This window comes from Kogia breviceps, chromosome 2, assembly GCF_026419965.1.
Source record: "Kogia breviceps isolate mKogBre1 chromosome 2, mKogBre1 haplotype 1, whole genome shotgun sequence".
Classification (NCBI taxonomy): Eukaryota; Metazoa; Chordata; class Mammalia; order Artiodactyla; family Physeteridae; genus Kogia; species Kogia breviceps.
This window is the reverse complement of record NC_081311.1, coordinates 185,469,645-185,482,671: the sequence shown is the minus strand read 5'-3', so window position 1 is coordinate 185,482,671 and position 13,027 is coordinate 185,469,645.

The window sequence follows — 13,027 nt, the reverse complement described above, 5'->3', positions numbered from 1 at the left end:
GTATGCAGACATAAATTTAAAAAGACACCTAGGATAGAGAAAGAGAGAGAGAGAAGCAGTGGCTATCACTAAACATCAATAAGAATGACATGAAAACTTAACACGATATTAGACATGTATAGTCTCCTGTGTCATTCTGTCTTTTCTTTTTTTCCCTCCTTTCCTTTTGTTTCTCCTTTTTTATCATCAGAGTTAAAGAAAAGCAATTTCTATTTTCAGACTTTTTCTGAATCTTTTTCCTAGAATTGTCAATACCACAGAGCTTTGAATAGGTAGATATCTTTCATTAAAAAATTAAACTTTCAGTACTTTGAGACCGAAAGCACATAGAATGAAGAGAACATTTCTTGTGCTATTAAATAAGCTCAAAGTGCTTCTTTTATTCATTCCTTTATTCAAAAAATGAGCAGAATGGTCTGTGGTGTTTTGGATGGTAAAAAGAATGAGGTACTCACAATGCAAGGTCTTTTACTGACCCGCAGTCACTGTTCCTTGCAAAAGGTAATCTAATAATCCTCTATTCCATTTAAGGACTATACGAGCTTGTACATTTCCAGACATCTTAAATGTTTTGCCCAATGACCCTTCAAGCCCTTCTGATCCAAGCATTGTTATTACTCTTGCCTGATGGGAATTTAGGTGGACTGAAGTTGAGTGAGATCTTGGATGCTAATATATGCCCTGCTGGTGTGTGGTTTTCTTTCTAATAAGTCGGCCACATTGTCCAAAAATTCCCCCCCAAATACAAGTTCATGGCTCTGAGTTTTTGTTTTTCTGATTGACGTCAGTAACTTTCAGAAATCTCCCCGAAGTTCTTTGAGGATCTATTTCTATTCTTGACAGAGTTTTGTAGTTGATTGCTTTGAAGCCCACTTATCTTCCTTAGCTGATTGAAGATGTCACTAATGTGCTTTTTTAATTAGTTTGTGAAGTGGGTGGAGATGGAGCAAAGTCAATTTCATCTTGCTGAAATCCAATCAATGCTAGCTGACTGAACGACTTTAGTTTATTTAGTCGATTGACCCTGGACTTCTTCAAAAGTTGTTTTCTCTTATTTTCAATTTTGATGATTAAAAAAATGATTTAATTACAGAATTCACTTTTATGTTGCTTAATATGTTGACAGGAAATTTACCCTACTTTTCCACCTTATGTACAACTCATAAGGCATATAATAACCCTCCGCTGAATTCAATATTTGCTGTTCCAAACTACAAATGAGACAACACAGTTTTCTCTTTTGACTTTTCATTTCTCTTACTGTGCAGACAAGTATTTATAGAAAGAAAAGATTGCCCAGACCTTTGCAAAAATATTTACAGTGTCTAACTTTTGTTGAATTTTCTTTAGGGTTTTTACAATGCAGTGTTTTGCAAATCCTTTCACTGGTTAAACTTCCTTATTGAAGTAATGAATAGAAAAATGGTGGTTCCCATTTATCTGGAGAAGAATTATTGTGACTGCCTGCCTGGGCATCAAGCTGAAATGCTTACAAAACCATTTCACATCTCAAACAACAACCAACCAAATTTTATTTCTGTCAAAATAATAGAAACAAATGGCTCCAAAGCAGAAATGCTGCTAGTAAACATTTTCATCAGAATCAAGCACTGTGGCTATTAAAATTCATCCAAATTAAATGTTTATTTCAGAAACAAATGCCTTCTTTGTAAAATATTTGCCACCAAAGACTCCATGGACCCTGCAGGGAGAGTTCACTTATGTGAAAGACCTATGACTCATGAAAGCCTAATTAGAGAAAACTTCAGTAAACTTCTCTTTCAAAGGAAATGTTAAGCCTGAATTTTTAAGGGGGTAATGAAAACTCACTCCAAAGTTTTATTTCCAAATGCCATTTTTAAGAAATTCTACAAGCTGACTCATGAAGAACATGGGCAGGTCACTGTTTGTCAAATGCGCCAGGAGATCCCAGCTGAGTCCCAAACTGGATTCAGGTCCTTGTTTCATTTTGATTGGTTTGATCCTGGAGTGTCTGAATGGAACGGAGGAGGAGGAAAAACTTGGTGTCTACTCCCCTGGCTCAGCCTCAAGGACTGATCCTGAGACCAGAGAAGAGGATGAAACTTGCCTCTTGATGCATAAAATCTGCATACAAGTTATCCTAAAATGCCAAGCACATTTCAAACTTCTGCATATACCTTATACGCTAATATCTCCTTGGTAAAAACAAGTTACATGGCTGAATTCAAGACCAAAGTGTATGGAAGTCCATTCACCCACCATGAGGTCAAAACAAATCACATGCCTAAGACCAACATCGATGGGAAGGACACATTCTCCCGCCGTGAGGGAGGGGGAAGTGAGTAAATATTTCCTGAACAACATTATAATCTACTGCAAGTGGTAAAGCCAGAAAGTAAGGATATGTGTTCATGAAATATTCACGAGTGTTGGTCCCAACAGTGCCAAAGATCATAGTGCAGCTTTGGCACCCAGGGTTTAGAGTTGCCACCAGCAGAGAACTGATGAACATGGTGGAACAGTATTTCTCCAGAGGCCTCTTGCCTAGAGTCAGTGGCCAGGTGCCTTGGTAAGACGTTGGAGCAGTGAAGCAGGCGTGTTTTTGTTGCTGAGCGCGCACTAGATGCTACTACCCCTGGAGAATCTAAGAACTACCTGGGAGAGACTTTCAGTGGGGCTAAACTTCTAAACAAGCAGCAGCATTGGTGCAGATTACTTTGTATTTGTTTCCTTTGGATAGTGTTGTTTCATAAATTAAGTGGGAGATTAACCTCACTTTCTAGATAATTCCAAAATAAAGCCCCCCAATGAGTCTTAGATCCATATTGTGAAGACAAGAGAACATATTTTGCCTGCAACTATATATTTATGTATAGAATGGCCTACACAACTTAATTTTAGACAAATAATGGAATGGATATATGTGTCCAGTGGTGGTTTTGGTCAACAAACAATTGAACAAACATTTAAAAGAAAATTGGAAACAATTTGAAGCTATACCATGTGGTTTTGCCATTGTATCCTAAAAAGACACAAAACCTCTATTTGTGGAGGCAGTTTATGATCCTACCTGCTCCTCCATTTGTCATTGTTTTCCTACTAACACATGCATGTAGATGTTGTCCCATCACAGTGACTACAAGCGTGAGCATGGGGGTTGTGTGTGGCAGAGGGCTAACTTCTTACCAAATCCATTTCCTCTTCTTCCTGAATACATAGCTAGATTACATTTTGCATGTTCCTTGAGGGTAGGTGTGGCCATGTGACTGAGTTCTAGCCAATGGAGTGTGCGCAGAAATGATGCTATGTCATTCCTAAGACTGACCCAGAAAAACATCCCATGTTTGATTCTCCATCTTCTTTCCCTTTCCAGGGCTTAATGGAGACAAAAATGCCAGTCTTGGAAGCCATGTATTGAAGATTGTAGAGCCATAAAATGAAAGGATACTGGATCTTTGAGCTACCACTTGGCAAAGCATCCACTGATCAGGAATTTAAATAAGCAAGAAGTAGAATCCTATCACGTTTGAGACTATGTGACCACAGGTAAGTTATTTGCCCTCTATACACATCAATTTCCTCACCTGTTAAGTGGTGTGCAGTTCTAAAATATGTACAGAAAACTCTCATGGACACTCCTCCTTTCAAGAGGTGGAGTATAATTTTCCTCCTTTTGGGTGTGCTCTGGACTTAGTGCTTGTTTTCTAACAGAATATAGTGGGCATAGTGGTGTGTGGATTCTAAGACTAGGTCATAGAAGGTGTTGTGGCTTCCTGTTTACTCTCATTCTTGGATCCTTTCCTCTGGGGGAAGTTGGCTGCCATGTTGTAAAGATACTCAAGCAGCCCTACGGAGAGGTCCATCTAGTGAGGATCTGAAGACTCCTACCAATAGCCATGTGACTGATCCAACTTAGAAGCAGATCCTCTAGACCCAGTCAAGCCTTTAGATAACCATCATCCTAGCTGGCATCTTGACTTCAACTTCATCAGAGATTCTGAATCAGAAATACCCAGCCTCTCTCTGATTTTGATCCCTATAAACTATGTGATCCATGGAATCTAAGTAGAGCAATGAAAGATATGAGCCCATCAGGGGGACGGATAGGGAGATTAAAGTCAATAGATTGGAAATTCCGATGAAGACCAAAGAATCGTTGGATTGAGACAGATGTTAGACTATGTGAGCTAGAAACATAGAACTGATGATGAGAGTGTACAATGCTTAAAATCAAGATAGTGGAAGTAACATAACTATGGGCGTGGGATTATAAAAATCTAAGTTGTTAAGATCATAGGAGTTAATATCTAAGATGAACTGAAGGCTAGATTGTTGGAAGTGAGAGGCTAGAGTGATGGGCAGCTTATTTTGTTAGATGTTGAAGCTGCCAAGAATATGACAGGGATGGGGTTAATTTTGTCAAGAAAGCCAGTGAGCTGGATGCTAATATTTTCAATGAATATGGAGGCCAAATTGCATACTTGTTAGATGAGTAAACCAAGGAGGGGTGGTTGGTGGTCCTGCCTGACAGATGTGGGTCTAAGAGGCCTGCATGTTTGAGGAAGAAGGGATGAGAAATTGTTTAGAAGTGGCCGAGAGGAGCTGGGAAGATATCACGTGATGCCCAGGCCCTAGGGTACATGGGGGCAGGAGAAAAACATCATCGTTGTTGGTGAAAGCTGTTGGGGGGAGTAGTGCTGTCAGACAACAGCCAGACTGCTGTTAGAGAAAGAAGGAAAAGGACGTACCTGGAGGAAGTGTTGTAGATAATGGGAATTTGGCTGATAATAGACTCTAAATCTCAGATCAAAGAGTGGAAGGGTTTGTGAGGCAGAGAAGTGGTGGGAGACTGGGTCAGATTAGGGGATTACAGGGCTACAGGAGAATAAAAACCTGAGTAATGACGGGAACTTGGAAATCCTGAACTTCTGGCAGTGATTGATTTAAAAGCATAATTAGCTTGACTGTGATGGCCTTTTTAGATGAAGGTGAATACTAAACTCTGCTCATAGCCTTTTCTTAGACTTGTTCTTGGTCAGGTCGTAGGGGTGAGGTGGGTGGTGGCATGGCTGCAGCAAAGGCCATCTTACCCGGAGTCCATGGAGTTTCGTGGGCCTCTCTGAATTTCCCGAGGGTGGGGTGGGGTGGCAGGAGGCACTCTGAAGGCAGTGGGTGGAGCTACAGTCCAAACAACAGGGAGGCCCACAGCTGGCTGTCTCCATAGAACTCTGGAAGTCTTACTTAAATTCTTGTTTGCTGAGTTTCAACTGTCTGCCCTATTGAAAGATCAAAGCACCAAATACCCTTAGGATTCAAAATGGTAGAGTCTATGAAATGTTGCTTCACTCCCGGTCACCACTTGATAAGGAAGGGAAATTGAGTCAACATTTTAGACTTAACTGCTTCTTTTTCCTTATCTCCTCTTAAAATAGTTTCAAAAGGCTAAAGTCATTTTCCTGAAAGTCTTCAATTATGATTAAACACAGGTGAGTGGGTTCAACTTTTTCAATGGCTCTGAAAAGCCAGACGGTGCTTCTTTACCTGTAGCAGAAAAGGCTGATGGAAAGGCAGTGGGGACCAGAGCACAGGAGTGGAGACCATGAAGTCCGGCATCAGCACTCTCACTGAAGTGCTCTGTAGGCTTTTCAAGACCCTCGACCTTGCTCCGAGTGTTTCCCAGTCTGTAAAATCTGTCCGGCGTGTCTGTGGAATAAATAATCAGTGGTTGCAAAGCATGAAACCTGAAGTGCTACGGAAATAGAAGAGCAACAGTAAAGGGACTCTCCTCGTTGGTTGCTCTACCCCAGCACTTGGTGGAGCGGCTCCTGAAACAGAACCCCACACCGGCTCCAGGCTGGCCAGGCTGAGAGGTGAGCCAGACGTCCCCGTGCCCGGCACTAGCCTTGACCCTTGGCTGCCTCCCTCCCACTCACCCTTCCTCTTTCCCTTTCCCTGTCCACCCAAGAGGAAAATAGATCTGATTACCTACGATCATTTGGGGGTGGTTTAATTTCATGCATTTCATTCTTTCATTTACCCATTTAGCACGTGTTGTATACCTGCTGTTAGGCTCTATACTTGACCTGGTTACAGAGGCAGAGGGCTCCCAGCGTGAGCTGAAGCTGTGTGAATGATGTGTGGGAGAACCGGTGGGGCTGTCTCCTCAGGGGTCTTTGCACTGGAGCCCAGAAACCTTGGGAGGGAGGAGGGTGGGAAGCAAGACACGCTTGATGGGGAAACAAGAGTTTGACCTTTGTCTCCAGTTTAGACTTTGTTACCTGTGGTCTGAATTTTAGTAATTTCATATATATTGTATGCTATCCTTCAGCAGTACACATATATTCAGTAACATGGATTTCTGTATATAAAAGTCTATATGGATTTCTGGTTTTCAGTGACATCTGAAAGATCATTCATTGTAAGAAATCGTGACCCAGGGAGCACTCCTTTTCATGGCATTCCTAACGTATTTGACACCTGTTGCAGATCACTAATACCTCCCAACTCAACAAACTTATTTTCAGTAATAATTTATGAGTTTCAGATTATAACTTAGAATTTCATGCAAGAATCAACACCATTCCGGTTGTGGATTCACTCTCTAATTGAAAAACAATTAAAATTTTTTCAATGTAATGATATTATTAATATTTATTAAAATATCGAGTATATGAACTAAAATTTGCATCTACCAAGCAAAACCCACAATTTGCGCTCTATTTCATTTGTAAATTTCAAACACACAAAGTCCCAGTGGTCATATAGAATGATAAAATTGAAGTAACTCAAATTCTGTATTTTCATCTTTCCAACCATCAAACTGTCATTATTTTGAACCTACTGTTTAAATGCAGGAATATGTAGTAATCGGGAAACTGAAGACACAAACTGCAGCCTTAGTGAGTTGGACTGATTCCAAACAATTCCGAACTCTTCAATTGAAATTATACAGCTGAGTCTGTGTGTTTGGAGACTGACTGTAGAACTGGGAGTTCTCTGAATTAACTTTTGTGTTAGATACCATGTTTATTAAGGATAAGTAACAAAACTTGCTATTTTGGAGCCTATATTATTATTGTTAATGTCATTGTTTTATTATTATTAAAACTCTACAACGACTGCAGCAGTTGTTTAGAGCTTAGCTCAACTAAAGATGCTTTTCAGGGAGGACTAGTTTAGCACTGTTGGAATTGCCAGTGCATAGTGAGAGTATAAAGCAGATTGAGGGGGCTTCCCTGGTGGCGCAGTGGTTGAGAGTCCGCCTGCCGATGCAGGGGACGCGGGTTCGTGCCCCGGTCCGGGAGGATCCCACATACCGCGCAGCGGCTGGGCCCGTGAACCATGGCCGCTGAGCCTGCGCGTCCGGAGCCTGTGCTCCTCAGTGGGAGAGGCCACAGCAGTGAGAGGCCGGCGTACCGCAAAAAAAAAAAAAAAGCAGATTGAGGGAGTTCCCCGGTGGTCTCGTGGTTAGGATTTGGGGCTTTCACTGCCTGTGGCCTGGGTTCAACCAGGGTTTCAAGTCCTGGTCCGGGAACTGAGATCCTGCAAGCAGAGTGGTGCGGCCAGAAAAAAAGAAAAAAAAAGCAGATTGACTTCTCGTTGGGTTTATTATTTTTAATATTTATTTATTTGGCTGCACCAGCTCTCAGTTGCAGCGTGCTAGATCTTTGCTGAAGCATGCGGGATCTACTTCCCTGACCAGGGATTGAACCTGGGACCCCTGCGTTGGGAGCGCAGAGTCTTAACCACTGGGCCAGCAGGGAAGTCCGAGTTTTTAATGTCTGCAGACAATGCCCCCCATATTGCCTTCACCTAAAGTGAATCACTCCCATTTTCCCACCATTCCTACTCCACTGTTACTGAGGGAAATTCTAGGAAAAAGCAAAATCCAGACAGGAAAATCCAGACAGGAAAAGAAGATTCTTTTCCTCTTGTTCACAGACCACTGCTCAGCTTTGTTACTTAGGGTGTCCCTGCACTGCTTGGGGGGTGATGGCTGTGGCGGACCAGGGCAAGTGACACCCAGAGGGAGAGGCAGGCGAGTTCACAGAACCCAGCAGGGCCTTGGCGCCTGCCAGACACAGCAACACTATCGGTGATTCGCAGAAATGCTTTGCAGGCAGACGGACTGCTTTGCAGAGGTAGGACCCTGTGCCAGCAGGTTAGGGCAAGAGCCAGTACTTCTAGATCTGCCGCAAGGTGGGTAAGAGAGAAAGAAGGTCAGTTCTCAGAGAACGCACAACCTAAGTAGAGCAAACGTCAAATTAGTAAACTTCATAATAGAAAAGAATTAATTTTACTATAGTGTATAATCTGACAAGCAGAATGCTAGGCAAATGTGTACAAAATGTATGGGAACGTTTCCTGGGAGACATGACACCTGAATTGACTCTTACGAGTAGGAGTCAGTGACATGCTGAATTTGTCCTGTTGCGACTTCAGAAGTGGCTCTTGGGTAGATAAGGTATTTGGAGGTGGAGGTGCTCCCCCAAATCCCTTTAAATGAAACGACATCATAAGAGCCCAGATTTACTGAGCATCCACAATGTGCCAGGTGGACTCTGCCCAGCAGCTCATCATCTCATTTGATCCTCAGTGCAGCCCCTGGGGTATGTGCTGTTATCATCCTCATTTTACCCAGGAGGGAAACTGAGGCTTTGAGCAGCCAAGCAACTTGCCAAAGGTCATAAACTACTAAGTGACAAAGATCAAATTTGAATACAGTCTGACTTCAGAGTCTAGGATTTAATCTTGCAATCATCTCCCAAAAACAAATCCAGGAAAGCACCCGGATCACTGTTCACTTGAAGCCCTCAGCTCCCCGTCCCTGTAAGCTGCGTGTAAGACTGACATTGCTCTAATGGGACAGCACCTGCAGGTATTCATCTGAGCTAGGGTTGGCGAAGGTAAGGGTCATCACCAGTGACTATCCCGATGGGTAAGATCCAGGCTTTGTGCTCAGATTTCATCTCTGTTACTTCTTGGCCACATGACCTTGGCTAAGTCACTTACCCTTTCTGAACTCAGCTTCCTCATCCATAACCAGGGGCTAAAAGAACTATGTCTCAGAATTGTTCTGAAGGTTAAATGCAAGTAGGAGAACTAGCCACTGACACATAGTAGGCTCTTTTTACATGCTGCTCTGACGTATGTCAAAGTTAACTAAACAGGGCATATCACAACTGGTTTCTGGAGAAAACATAGCTTACATTCAATTTCATTCTTCCACAGTGACATATTTTGAATCTTAAGTAAAAGACCCCAGGATCACTATTTATTTTAAACAAACACCTGTCATCGCTCAAATTAGAAACACTTGCCGAACCATGCTACAAAATATTTATAAATTCACAAATGTGTTTTAATTGCTGCTAAGTAAAATGAATTCAGCTGTAGTTTTTCACTTTACGAAAAACGTGCCTTCATTCCTTTCTCCCCAATCTTAATTAGAACGGTTGAATATTGGATTTGCAGAGCCAATAGTATGGTATTTGTGATAAAGGAAAGTTTGGGGATTAGAAGGAAAGGGAGTTGAAGGTGTTGGAGAGAGATGGCTTCATGTGAAAGAGGCACTTGACATTTCAGACGAAAATGAGGCAGACACTATATCTCTATTTTACCTTGTAACTCCTACCCACAGTGGGAAATCCATTACCTAATTTGTGTAATGTGTTTTCCTTTTCTTTTGATAACATAAATCTGAAGGTATCCATGCATTTTACTCATCATACTTTTTGTTTTTTTACTAGAGTCCAGGGGAAAAATAATGGTTTTATCTAAAACTTATTAGAATAAATAATGCAGTCTACTTTCATTGGTGATGGCTCTTCAGAGATTGTATCCCTGACCCAGTTTCCTACTGGACTTTTCCACATTAAGATTTTGAGTGTTATTTCGATCTAATCTAGCATAATTTCTGGCAGGACAGTAATAAACCAAGAACACTCAGGTCAAATTCTACCTACACATATGTTTCATTTGGTGTTTGAAAACTTTCAAGCAAATATTTTTTAAGAATTGGAAGATTTTACATAAAACCTGGGTTTGGGATCTCTCTTAGCAAAAATGAACCGGTGCCACTCTACCCTACGGCAGTGGTTCTCAAAGTGCAGGCGCTACATCAGCATCACCCAGAAATGCAAATTCATGGGCCCTCCCAGACCTACGAAGTCAGCAACTCTGGGGGTTGGCGCAGCAACGCATATCTTAGTCACCCTCCAGGTCACTCTGACGCACACCAAGTGTGAGACCCTCTGCCCTGCGGCAGCAATCTGCCGGAGTTTCCTGGAAGCAGACATCTCTCACTGGTCTTTGATGGCCCAGCTGGCTGTGGACCCAGTTGTAGAAATGATGGGTGTGCCTATACTCACTTGCCTCTGACCTTATTAGAAACAATTTCCTTGCAAGTCCCTGGGGCCAGCCAGCTTCATGGGTCTGTGATCTCTGCAGTCACAGGGCCCCACTCTCAGAAGAGTCCTGAGTTTGATTTAATGCTCTGCTATTCTGTCTTGAAATTCTTAATCCTTTTATCTTTGATTTTGTGTTTTGTAAGTGAAGTGTGATGAGACAATGGAGCCTGCCTGTGAGCAGAAAAGATATACCTGTTGGCAGCATGTAGGGGCTCAGGCTGAGGGGCACAGAGGGGCAGCGGGCAGCATAGTGCTGTACAGTTGGCCTGGGTGCCCAGTGTCCATGCGCATGCCTGGGGCAGTCCAGGGCACCACGGATCCCCGAAGAAGTGACGGGATGCACGTTCATTTTGACTATATACAACCAACACAGGAACTGCTGGCACTCAGGCAGTAAACTTTGTCAGCAAATGACTACAAAATAATAGTGTATGCATAGACATTGCAATAAGGCATATTAACAAGTTACTAGGCGACTTCCCTGGTGGCGCAGTGGTTAAGAATCTGCCTGCCAACGGAGGGTACACAGGTTCGATCCCTGTCTGGTCTGGGAAGATCCTACATGCCGCAGAGCAACAAGCCCGTGAGCCACAACTACTGAGCCCGCTCTCCGCAACAAGAGAAGCCACCGCAGTGAGAAGTCTTAGCACCGCAACGAAGAGTAGCCCCCGCTCGCCGCAACTAGAGAAAGCCTGCGCGCAGCAACGAAGACCCAAGGCAGCCCCCCCCCCAAAAAAAAAGATGTTACTAGAAGTCTTCAAAAACTTTAGAATCTCTGCACTTGAAAACAGTTGTACCATTGCAAAGCAACTATTCAGAAGCTTAGAAATAGAAATCAAATTTTAAAATTGTCACATTTGATAGAAAAGAGTGCTGTTTTCATTTGAAGCTTTGGATTACCCAATTATTAACAAGAAAACAATTTTATATGAATGTTTCCTTGTAATTGAAGATACAGCAGTATAATGCATAAATAGGCATTTGAATTATATACACACCGTGAAGGCATTTTCAGTTTCTTGTATGACCTCTGCAAGTTACATAAAATGTCAGAGGAAACATTTAAATGCCATCATATAAATTTACACTTAAAATTATATTCAGGCTTACACAAAGTGGATTTGTACAAAGAGTTAAAACTTTTAAGAAAAACTGTTTCTCAAGAATCATTAGTCTAGTATTCTAAAATTAGTATTTCAAAATGCCTTATCAAAACTTTCTCCCAATATTGTGAAGCATATAAAATACTCTTAACAGCTATAGTAACAGTTGCATCGGCATAAATGAAGTCCTTCTCGAGGCTAAAAATTATAAAAATCATTTGCTACATTTCATTTGCTAACAATGATTACTTTCAATTACACTGGTTGAGAACGAAGTTGCTAAAAGTATAAATTTGATTGATCTAATAAAGGAATAGGGACAAAAGCGAGCCAGAAAAATCTCATGATTGATCAAGATACCATAGTAGTCCTTATTAATAAAGAATTGGCTTTATTAGTATTATTATTTATTGTATAAAAATATGACATGAAAATTTATTTTTGTAATTTATAAGTTTATGTTGTTTTTTATGTATTACTGCTACCCCATTACATTTCATAGTAATAAAATATTTTTAAAGATAGAAGCTTTATATTTTAGTATCTTGAACAGCATTCTCCCCCTGCTTTTTGAACAAGAGGTCCTGAATTTTAATTTTGCTCAGTTTCCAAAATTATGTAGCTGGTCTTGCCTGGGACATCTGAGGTAGCCACACTTAAGAGCAGACATGATAAACATGAACAAGAGTAAAGTCAGGAGACTCACTTTCAAAACTCAGCTCTAGGACACTTTGTAAGGTATTTTGTGCTTTCAATGTCCCAAAGGCAGAAATAGTTCTGAGACTGTTCAAGAGTAAAGAAGACCAAAGAGCCACGACAAACAGAAGCAATACAGAAACACTGATTGTATCGTGGATGGAGAAAAAAACTTAAAAAGGAACTTTGGGGACATTGCGAAATTTGAATGTGGACTAGATGGTGTCGCTGAATCAACATTTATTTTACTGTAATAATGGTAATGCGGTTATATAGGAGAATGTCCTGCTCTTAGGGAATGCATGAAATTTTTAGGAGCGAGGTGTTATGATGTTTCTCAAATGGCTAAACGAGAGAGACGATGGGAGGGAGATTGCAGGAGCAAGGGGATGTGGCTACATGTTAACGGTTGAGGTTGATGAATCCAGCTAAAATTTGTGCCGTGGTGATTGTATTATTTAATTTTTTGAAGGTTTGAAGTTGGAAATATTGTATTATTTCATTTCCTTGAAGGTTTGGAGTTTCTCAGATTAAAGAAATTGAGAAAATAAATGAATGACAGGGCATAGGGGGCTTTCTGGGAAGTTGGTAATGTTGGTAATGTTGCTTATTTAATTAGACATGGATCCTTGTTGCAAGGATGTCTTCAATTTCTAATTATCCACCTGCTATTCACTTATGGTTTATCTGCTCCTTTATGTACATGCTATTTGTCAGTTAAGAAGTTTTCAAATGATGCTCTATAATTGAGCAAGCATCACCCAAATGTGATGTACTGTTCTACTGCTGAGTGAACATATGTCAGTGCTTTCGGAGTGTGAGAGTTTTGCCAGTTAA